The 10280-nt window shown below is 37.5% G+C and overlaps 1 protein-coding gene across 5 annotated transcripts in view; it reads right to left on the minus strand.

The window, feature by feature from the left end:
- adgrb1a (adhesion G protein-coupled receptor B1a) overlaps positions 1-10046 on the minus strand; it is a 143470-nt gene extending 133424 nt beyond the window's left edge. For all 5 annotated transcript variants that reach the window (XM_086154902.1, XM_086154901.1, XM_086154903.1 and 2 more), the window contains exon 1: positions 9519-10046. The gene's annotated coding sequence lies outside the window, so the exon portion shown is untranslated. The remainder of the gene's footprint in view (positions 1-9518) is intronic.
- Between the last annotated feature and the right edge of the window lie 234 nt (positions 10047-10280).

Consider the following 10280-nt stretch of genomic DNA (forward strand, 5'->3'; position numbering starts at 1 on the left):
GACTCTATTTATAGTTAATAAAACAGACGGCAAACTGGCAGCAGATGTGTAGCCAACATATGGACCTCTGTTTGGAGGAATTTTAGAGATTTTATGACAGTGACAGCCCAAGATAAGTACTTGCATCTGTTTTTGGGAGCATCTGGCTGCAAGCAAAGTTTATTCTAGTGTGCTATGTCTATGCTTGTTTAAATCTAAATATACACCTTCTTGTTTACTGTTCATGAGATAATTTAAACAAAATGTTACTACATGTTCTGGTAAATGTGGTTTATACTATATGGAAATGTCACACTTTTTTATAGTTCAATATATACAAATATATACAAACATACAGATCAAAGATCAAGGATCAATATTTTTCGTTGTCATTGTGCAAGCAAAGGGATATTTTGCGATGACAGTTCCCAGCTTGGAGTATGATAAAAATAAAAATAAATAGACAGACAAGATATAAGAATAGTGCGCAGTTCTATGGATTGTACAGATGGCGTGAAGGGTGAGATGCACACCTTATTGAGTAGGATGGAGTTCAAACATTTAAACAAAAGCGCCGAGTGCGATATGGATTTTCTTGGCTTGTAACAAAGTGTTTGTACTGTACAAATATTGCATACTCTAAAATTAAGTCCTCTTGAGAGACCTGTATACTAAAAGGAGTTTTGTTTTGTTTCATATGCTTGATCATAAGACTGGCTTACATGTGTTCTCTCAAGAAAAGATGGTGTTAACATAACAACATCACTGCTGTCAACAGCCCACATACCTGAGGTCAACACTGCAAGAAACTACATCTTTCCAAATGTATTTCTTTAATATTACTCAGAAAATGTTACTATCCTTCATAAAACATTGGGTCTCACATTTCCCTGATGTTTATGTTAAAATCATACTTCACACAATTGGAATGGTACTAACTTACTCCTCCTCATTGGCAGTTTCATTAAATTACAAAAACTTTATGAAGCTATTGTTTTTCTTACAACATTTTAAATCATTTTATTATAAAATGTATTAAGACTAATTAGATGTCTGACACATCCCAGATATACCTGCTGTTCTCCTCTGTAGAAAATAGCTTAGAGAATAGCTTGTTGCGGATTGTTGCGGACAGCATGAGCATGAAATAAGGATTGGCCAGGAAAATCCGACTCTTCCTGTGCTCTCATTTTTAAATTACAGAGCAAACTGGTGAGCCAACTTTAGACGGTTAAAAAAAAAAAAAAAAGCCCAAGAAGCTGTCATCTTTTTATGAAATCGTAACATGGGGACCAGTTGGCGAAAATTCTTGCACACAAGGCTGAAAATATGCATTATTTAACAAGTTGGTCAATTTAAACACAAATAAAACTACTTTGTTGATTATGCTATACATTTGGAAATATATATATATTCAAAACTATCATTGCAGCCTTATTCAATTAGGGGTAATTAGGGGAGTGGTGGAGGGTGGTGCTCCTCCACTTTTATTATCAATTCTCCTCTGGTTACAATCCTAATAATGCAAACTGATTTATATTTCTGTTACGAACAGCCCTGTATGCCATACATACACACGTATACATACATATATACGTTACTGGATTAGTAATGCAAATGTATAATCGCATAATGTCCAGTAGCAGTACAATGCATCAACAACACATTCATCAATGTTGTCCATAATATGAAAAACAGCAGCAGAGCCCACATCTGCACAAGTGTGCAGTTCAGTAGGGAGAGTGGTAATAACCCTGATTAGTTCCAATGTTGATGGCTGCTTATGGAGCTTCCAGGGGAGAGTTGAATAGAGATGGAAATCAGGGCTCAGCTACGGATGATTATCTAGCCACTCCAGATCAAAGATATCCCTCTGTCTCATCACACAAGATAAAGGAAATTTCATTTTCCCAAACATTATGAAATACTGTGTGTTTGCTTTACTGAGATGATCTAAAAAAAGAGCAGCACAGTCGTCTGCCTTTTACAGAGGACAGTATGCATCTGCACACATCCAGATGGATCTACATATGGATATCTTTGGATAAGATAACGAACAAACTGATGATTTCTGGGCAAAAACTCTAAAAATGGTTCGTAATATTTAACTACATGAGGCACGGGGGTAATTAAGGAATCAGTTTAATGCCAGGAGTTTTAAAAGAAATAACAGAACTCAGGTTTCAGCCAGAAAGAAGGTCATATTTCCACTGAGCAAGCTGCGGAGGAACCATCTGTGATTCCTACAGCAAGGTGTCTATGCACAGTATGCGCCGTGGGTGGGGAGGAGGGTGCCCAAGAACATGCCTACAACCATGTGAATAATTTTTATGCCTTTTTTCATCTCACAGCATATCACAGTGAAAAGGATGTTGTGACAATGAGGTTTGGACTTTATTTTTTACCTTCCCATTAAATCAGAAGCTTTGAAAAAAGCAGCTAAATACATAAGGGTATTAATACCTGCAGCAATGCTTCATATTTACTGCATTTGGCTTGCACATTTACACCAGATCTAATGCAGATTAGAAGGAAAGAAAGAAAAAGACTGTTAAGACAGTCTAAACACATGATCTTGGCTTTTTTGACGCTGTTGCCAGTTAAACTGTAAATATCAGAGTAGGTACAGTTTGAACAAAAAAATATTTATTGATGATAAAATGAATGGTTTCACACGAAATAATCCCAACCTAACCCCCCCTTCTTTCCAATCTAAGCAGTCTCTGACTTAAAAACATAATTTTTAAGTAACACTGAGAGGAGGAAACATAATTAAGTTGAAGGCAACGCTGTAACAAAATACCCCAAGTATCCAATATAACTTAATCAGACAGGGTGAACACTAACTAATGATATGTGTTGGTATACAAATTGCAATTGTTAAAACTAATGCTAGAAATAAACTTTGCGATGCATGACTCGACATGGTGCTCAAAATTCAGGGATAAATAATAAAACTCTAGAGAAAAAGAGAAAGGAAAAAGTTATGACTGATTTTTTTTATGACATTGTTATGATTGTCCTTTGAGATCCTTGAAATTATGTTTCCTTTAAAAAAAAAGTACAACTCCCATAGAAAAGTAAATCTGTCAAATTAAGAGCTGAGGTTAATTTCAGTGACTTACAAATGCATTTACCGATGCTTATCTTGAAGGCAGTAACCATTTTCTTGGAACATTGATTGTCTAACTTGCTGATTTAAAACATAACTGGGTTTTTGTTGTGCCTTTCTCATCCCCAACCTTACCCATCATGTGATCAAAAGCTACCCTGGCATTGATAAAATTTTATTATATTATTGTTATTTATTTTTTGAGAATTGCATTCTCTGTAGATATTAATACATACGCTGATTTTATTTAACATAAATGAACTGGAAATGGTAACAGAGGAAAAAAACGCCTGTGCTGATATTGAAGCATTTGACGATTACAGATTTCACACAATTTGAATTCATTTACATGACAATCGGACTCATTTTCGGATCCTTACACATGCTGGTAGTTTACAATCATGCTTTTATGTAGAAAGAAATGTACATCTTTACAGTATATATTAATTAATGTTTTATTTGATTTGTTTTTTTATTGTTGTTTTCCTAAATCTGTGGTCTTTTTTTTTTTTAACCAGAAGGGACTTTTGGAGAAGCTGCTTGAGGTGCGAAGGTGTTTCCTCTGCTTCTATCACACACTCTCGAGCATGGATATAAATAGCAACCAGGCAAGAAATTCTGGTTATTTGAGGACCTTGATTCATAGTACTGCAGCTCTGATCTAACCAAACTGTAAATGCTGCTAAATAATGCGTCCATGAGTTCAGCCTCTTACAAAGACCAGCTGAAAAGCATTGACTCTAGGGTGTGGCCTAAGAGTCATTTCAAACAATGTATTTATGGATCCCATTTTTATGAAGAAATCAGCAAGTAGACATTTATCTTTGTCCAATGGACTGGTCTGGTTAAAGAGACAATAATCTAAGATCCATTAAGATTCCATTTTGGTTCCAATATTCATTTAAAAGTCAAGCTCTGCAAAGACTGGTACATATGAGAAAATACAAGCTGCAATATAGAGTGACAGAGGTGTGAATATTTTATGTTCACCTACAGTTAAATAATCTTTAACAATAAGGAGAGCTAACAGGTTCTAAAAATTCCTGTATATCCCCCTGGGTTGCTTCCCTTTAAATGTATTAAAGGCAAAACAACCACTTTAATTTATATTCAATTCAACTTTAAAGCCTTTACAAAAGACATAAAAATACAATTTGGTTTTGAAACATCAGGCCATACACTTTAGCCACAGCATTATAGACGATTGAGATAACCCCCGCTAGGCCCCATAAAAAATGTGGTCATGAAAACGTATCCCTCCATGAAGAGATCTCCATTCAATGTCTAAATTCATATGACAGAGAAAAGTAAATTTGCCAAAAAATATCGAAACTGAGGCTTCTCAACATGGAATAAAACCAGCGAGGAGAGAAAACTGTTTGTGACTGAAAGAAAAACGTTCAAGATAATCAACATGAAAGTTTACATATTCTTTATCAATCTACTTTACTCAACATTACAGTATAATGTACCATATGTGCATTTGTTGAGCAACACTAGAGCAAGCTGAGCGTGATGGCTTTCAGAATGGAAATGCTATGTAACCACTGCCTACTGTGGCTGGAGAGTGGCTGCATGACAGCCACTTTAATATCGCTCCTCAGTCAAAGAGGGTGATATACAAACCCTGTGGTACACCAAAAGTATCAACATACCCTAGGACTCTATAGCTACCAGGATGTTCAGTGGTTAGATTCACTGCTAATGTAAGGGTGATGAAGCCTCACAGACATAATATCCCATTTGCGAGCTGTACATTTTTTATTTATAATCATGGCCTTTTCCTTGCTTTATGGTTGGATAACCCATTTTACCTTTCCCTTAACCTCATTTTAGTTTGATGTTATTTCTTATGCCATTGCATGTCACTCTTGTGATTCCCATTAAAGCTATCAAAAATCGGAACTAAACCAGAGAGATTTAGGTTTGTGCAACATTCACTGTAAAATGTTCTATTGGTAGTGCTTACCATAGCAAAATCACTTATCCCAAGTCTGATCCTTCCATTTTTTTTCGAAAAGTTATGGAGGATGGTGTTAAAAAAAATATGAATTATACATAATTTGGGGTGTTATGGGATTATCTAATATTGATTAACTAGGCTTCAGTTGAGCAATGTCTTATAAACAACTCCAATCCTGTCAGTTACGTAGAGGTTCAACCATCTAACCTAACACACTGATTACAACTTACAAGTCCAATTAGAAGATAAATGAACTGTCCTTGCTCAGTTGCTTTCACAAAAAATGTCAATTATCGTTCTCGAAAAAAAAAAAAACGGATCAATCAAGAAGGTACTTCCCCTATCGGAGTTTTAAAAAGTCGGGCACAGGAATCTGTTACAAATTCGTAGATTTATTATGAGCAAGTAGCCTCAACTTCCACTTATTATGGTGAGCATCTTAAGCCCTTTTAATAGCAGTCTTATGTGTTTGTGTGCTTACAGTAAAATAAAAAAAAAGGTATTGCAATTTTATTTTTAATGACTCAAGATGATACAGTAAACACTGTCAATAAGTTTCTTTTGGTAGCAAGATACAAAGTAACTTTGACAGATTGATAGCAGTCAGAACACTTACAGATCCGTATGGGTCAGGTTTTGAGGTGTGGTTGTTTAGGCACTTCCAGGTCAATCTAACTTTGGTTCCTGTCTTCCTCAGCACATAGTACAAGCTTCATTAAGCAGACTTCCAAAGCTATTCGTTTCATCCCTAATTAGGGGAGCTGATGACCTTGTGGGATATGGTGAACCTCCAATTTACTCCAAGCAAAGATATTCTCCCCGCGGCACTGTTACAAAGCCATTAGGAACTTTAAGGACATGGTATGTAAGCATGTTTTGCCTTCCAAGCCCTTGTGCTGCTGAGGTGTGTGTGTTTGACTGACTGCTGTGTATTCACTCCCAAGCTGGGTGGGTGTCACACACAAAGTCATCTGTGCTGCTTGGAGGCAGCAGAATAGCACTGTCTGTCTATGTCGCACAGCACCGTGTCTACAGTCCCTCTCTATCTTGCCTTTAATCCATCTTCTATCCTCCCGCTGACTGTCTCCTCATCACCCATCTATTCATCTCCCCTCTCTCAATGAGACCCTCTGTTACCCTTCCCACTGTCTTCTCTTCCCCCCTCTGATGTCACAACTTCAGATATGAGGTTTCCTGATAGCACAAAGCCTTGGACATTGGAGCCTTGTTCTGAGGAGAGTGATCAGAGGATAAAGATGAGAAGTTAAAGGGAGGATGGGTATTTTTCTAAAGCAGCAGGAGGATGCAAGATGCAGAAACAAAGGGGGTAGATCTAGGTTAAGAAACATGCATGAATGCTTCTGAAAAGGCCTGTGTTGTGCTGCTGGCTTGTCTCATCCCTATGACTCTGAGCCAGCCCTGCCTGTCAGGGCACTGCTCTTGAGTCTATTTCTGTTATATACCCCGTTGCTGCTAATATCTTTAGCTAAGACTGAGAAAGATGATTGTCAGACTCTGAGTCTGGTACCGTCCCAAAAGCACAACTGTTGTACAAGCAAAGACGTGTACACATGACTCCTCCCAACATTGTATGGCTATGGGGACTTTTTTTTTTTTTCTGGGAACCACCACTTCAATAGATGCAGCAAAGGCAAGTCGGGGATGTTCTTGGCATTCTCAAGCTCTAATATCATGGGTCAAAGGAGGCCCTGAAGGATTTAATGGGGCCGTTGGGGTGCTTAACCTGATGGAACACATCTGATACGAAGGGTGTATACATGCACCCTTCAGAAGAAAAAAAAAAAACACATAAAACAGCTGAAGTAGTAGAATCAAGAAACAGAATTTTTAAGGTGGCTTGCTCTCTCACATGCATGACTTCAGTGCTTTTCTCACCATAAACTCTATATGTTTTCTAAATTACATTATAGTATTATTCATTTTTACTATTGCTATACATTGATTGTTGTACCATATACCATGGCTGTGTTGCTGCACCAAAAATACAGCACATCATGGTATCTTTAGGGGTAAAAGTGTTGCTTTTTACCATGGGTGCTCATTTGTAGATGTATGATTTGTGCCTCATAAAGACTATTTTACTACAACAGGAAGCTGTTTTGTCCCTTAAAGCTGTGGTCGCCAACCTTTTTTGTACAAGGGACCAGTTTTATGCATGAAAATATTTCAGCGGACTGGTAAAAGGCGCCGGGATTAAAATAACAAAAACTTTTATCAGTTCACAGTATTTAATCTAAATACGATGATTACGCCTTTATGTTAGGCAATTATAGTATTAAGTGCGGCAGTAAGGCGGAGGTGGAAACAGCTGATTTTCAAAATAAGATACGGAAGGTTTAATGAAAAAGACTAGAATTTGTATCAAGAAAGATTTTCTGTGCGTACCAGTACCAAATGATCCGTGGACCGGTACTCATCTGGGGACCGGGGGTTGGGGACCATTGCCTTAAAAGGCAAACTAAATACCACTTCTATTTATACAACATCAATGATGCATTTAAATGCTTCACAATGCTGCTCATCCACACTTTATTTAATACTTACATTGACAAATTTACACCTGCCCAGTCTACTCATGTAAACAATTAGCATTTGTTTGGTATCCCACTCAAAGGCACTTCAGCAAAGCCCAAATTTGAGATCAAACCAATGATCCTTTACAACCTCAGCCAGTCAGATATCCTTCTGTCATTTTTTAATCAAAATAACCATCTAAAGTTCACCTTTCAAGTTAATACTGATGTTTTGAAAAAAAAAAAAAAAAGCATCTGATCCTGACATGTGACCTCAAGAGATCTGACAGATAAATAAGATTGACAAATTATTGCAACGGAACATGCATGCCAATTTTGGTCCCTTGAAATGTACTTTAAAATTCAATCATTGGACCTTTGAGGTACACTTGTCCAGAAATTAAGTGGACAGAAATGGACAACCACTGTCTCCTGATCTCGGTCAATGTGAGCAGTAGATCACTGATTAAAGTATGCATGCAAAATTAAAATGATAGCATGATTACAAGCCTTTGGGAGATGCTGAGCAGAATATGCATTTCAGGCTGATCATTACCATCCTCACCTGTTGAGATATCCCTCATTTGGTGACAAGATATGAACAGAATTACCATCATTATTTTGCTCCTTATCCCCTAATAAAATAAGGAATCCATGTGCTGCTGTAAATCAACACAGAGGAGTTCAGTGCACAATGTTATGGATAATTAACCTTCTTTGTCAAAAGGGAGGGGTTTCTGTGTTTGAAAGCGCCCCCACTTGCATGAGGTGGGAACTTGAATCTGCTTGAGACTTGACTAGATTTTTATTCAGACACTGTTTTCATTCTACCAACAGAAAAAGAAAAAAAAAAAAAATACAACAATGATGAAGATAATTTCCTTTTGCGCAAACTACTTGAAAGATTCTTTCAAAAATCCTCTATTTTCCATTCATTATATTTTTCTGCAGCAAAAGAAAAGGGGAGAAATAAATTAATAAATGCAGGGAGGCTCCTTGAACCAGTTGGGGACAGTGAATGACAAACCATTTTGCTGCGAAATAAGTCATCTGGCCGTCAGAGCCAAAGTATGGCACTGCAATCGGTTCTACGCTTGTCTTTAAGATTTCGCCGAGCTAAGTATGGCTTTAAACCGCTCTTACTTAATTTTGTCATTTACATCTGCATGTAAATTTCATCACTAAAAGTACATTGTAAATCCTTTCCAAAGGCACTCATGATATTCATCAACAATTTAGTCTTTGTACAAGGCAAAATCCTATGCAATAGGACAAACGATTCCACTAAAGATAATTCTTACAAGTAACTGTCTAACCCTTTTCATGAAAATGCCACTTACAGACAACACACGTAGAAAATGACCTTTGCAAACAAATAAATAAATACGCCCAATGGGTCATGCCAAAGGGGTGTCCAGAAACGGTAGCCTTTATTCCCTTGGATTTAAAAAAACGTCAAACTATTCAAAACCAGTGTGCATGCTTTTAAACTATAAGACATTATGCATTTATTACAAGGGCTTAGATGATGTTTTCTTTAGAAAATTCACCTAAAGGCATAGATGAACCATCTAAGATTATGGCAGTATGAGCCTTTGAGGGGATTTTTTTTTTTTACCTACGGATCATTTATTTTGGCAACACCGAGTTCCCGGTGCACCGCGCCTGCCTTCCATCCTTCCGAACTAAATGAGCGACTGTCCAAAGGCGGTGCGACTCGCCGCTGAGCACAAACTGGCAGCGAAAAGAGAAGCGCTACTCCCATCCCGCTCTCCCTTTTCACATCATATCATCACAAAACCGCACAATCTCGCACAGTGAACCGACACACCCCGCAAAAGAAAATGCGCTGCCCCCCCCCCCCCCTCAAATTAACACGCTGCGTGACCAACTTCATTTACGCAGAAATGAATTTAAAATTAGAGTTTACCTTGTAAAAGTTATGAGTCCTTTTTGATGCATCCTGTTAGTGGGCAAATCTCGGTGCGTCTTTGGGGCATCAACTAATTCCTAGAGCCCGAAGGTGGTGGAAAAAGAATCAAAACACGCAAGCCACCCCCCCCCCCCCCAAAAAAAAAAAAAAAAAATCCAAAATAAACAAACAAAAAAAAAACAGGATAAATCCTAAGGTAAGTCCACAGAGCGCGATTTTAATGGAAATGCCCTCTCGTGACACGCAAAATAGATGTAAAGTTATTGAAATTAAATAAACGCTGGAGCTCTTAATGGAGTTCTGGATGTCTGTTAGTTCCAATAATTCTTCAGATTAAACTGGAACAGAAAACCGCGGCAGTTTTTGTCTCACTGTTCCAAACCCGAACGTCCTGGGCTCTTCTGTAATGTGAAGACAAAAACAATCCAATCATAAAAAAAAAAAAAAAAAATTATAATAATGAAATAAAAAAAGAGAAAGAAAGAAAAAATGCTGGTATGTTTGTTACTCCACAATTACTTTCTCAATTTCCCATCTGAACTCAGTCATTCCATGCGTCGGAGATCCACGCCGTTGACAGTTTGCAAGTCTTCTAGTTGTATGTGAGTTTTGTCTTTGTTTGTATCAATTTATTCATCTTTTCTGTAAATATATATATTTTTTTCCTTTTAGAATTTCTTCAGCTGTAAATGAAGGAGCGATCGTGCGCGTCTCTGGAAGCGCAGTCCCCACGCTGCTCGCGGGTCCAGCGCGTCTTTG

This window comes from Fistularia commersonii, chromosome 11, assembly GCF_037954325.1.
Source record: "Fistularia commersonii isolate RoL2024-O1a breed Wild chromosome 11, RoL_Fcom_v1.0, whole genome shotgun sequence".
NCBI lineage: Eukaryota > Metazoa > Chordata > Actinopteri > Syngnathiformes > Fistulariidae > Fistularia > Fistularia commersonii.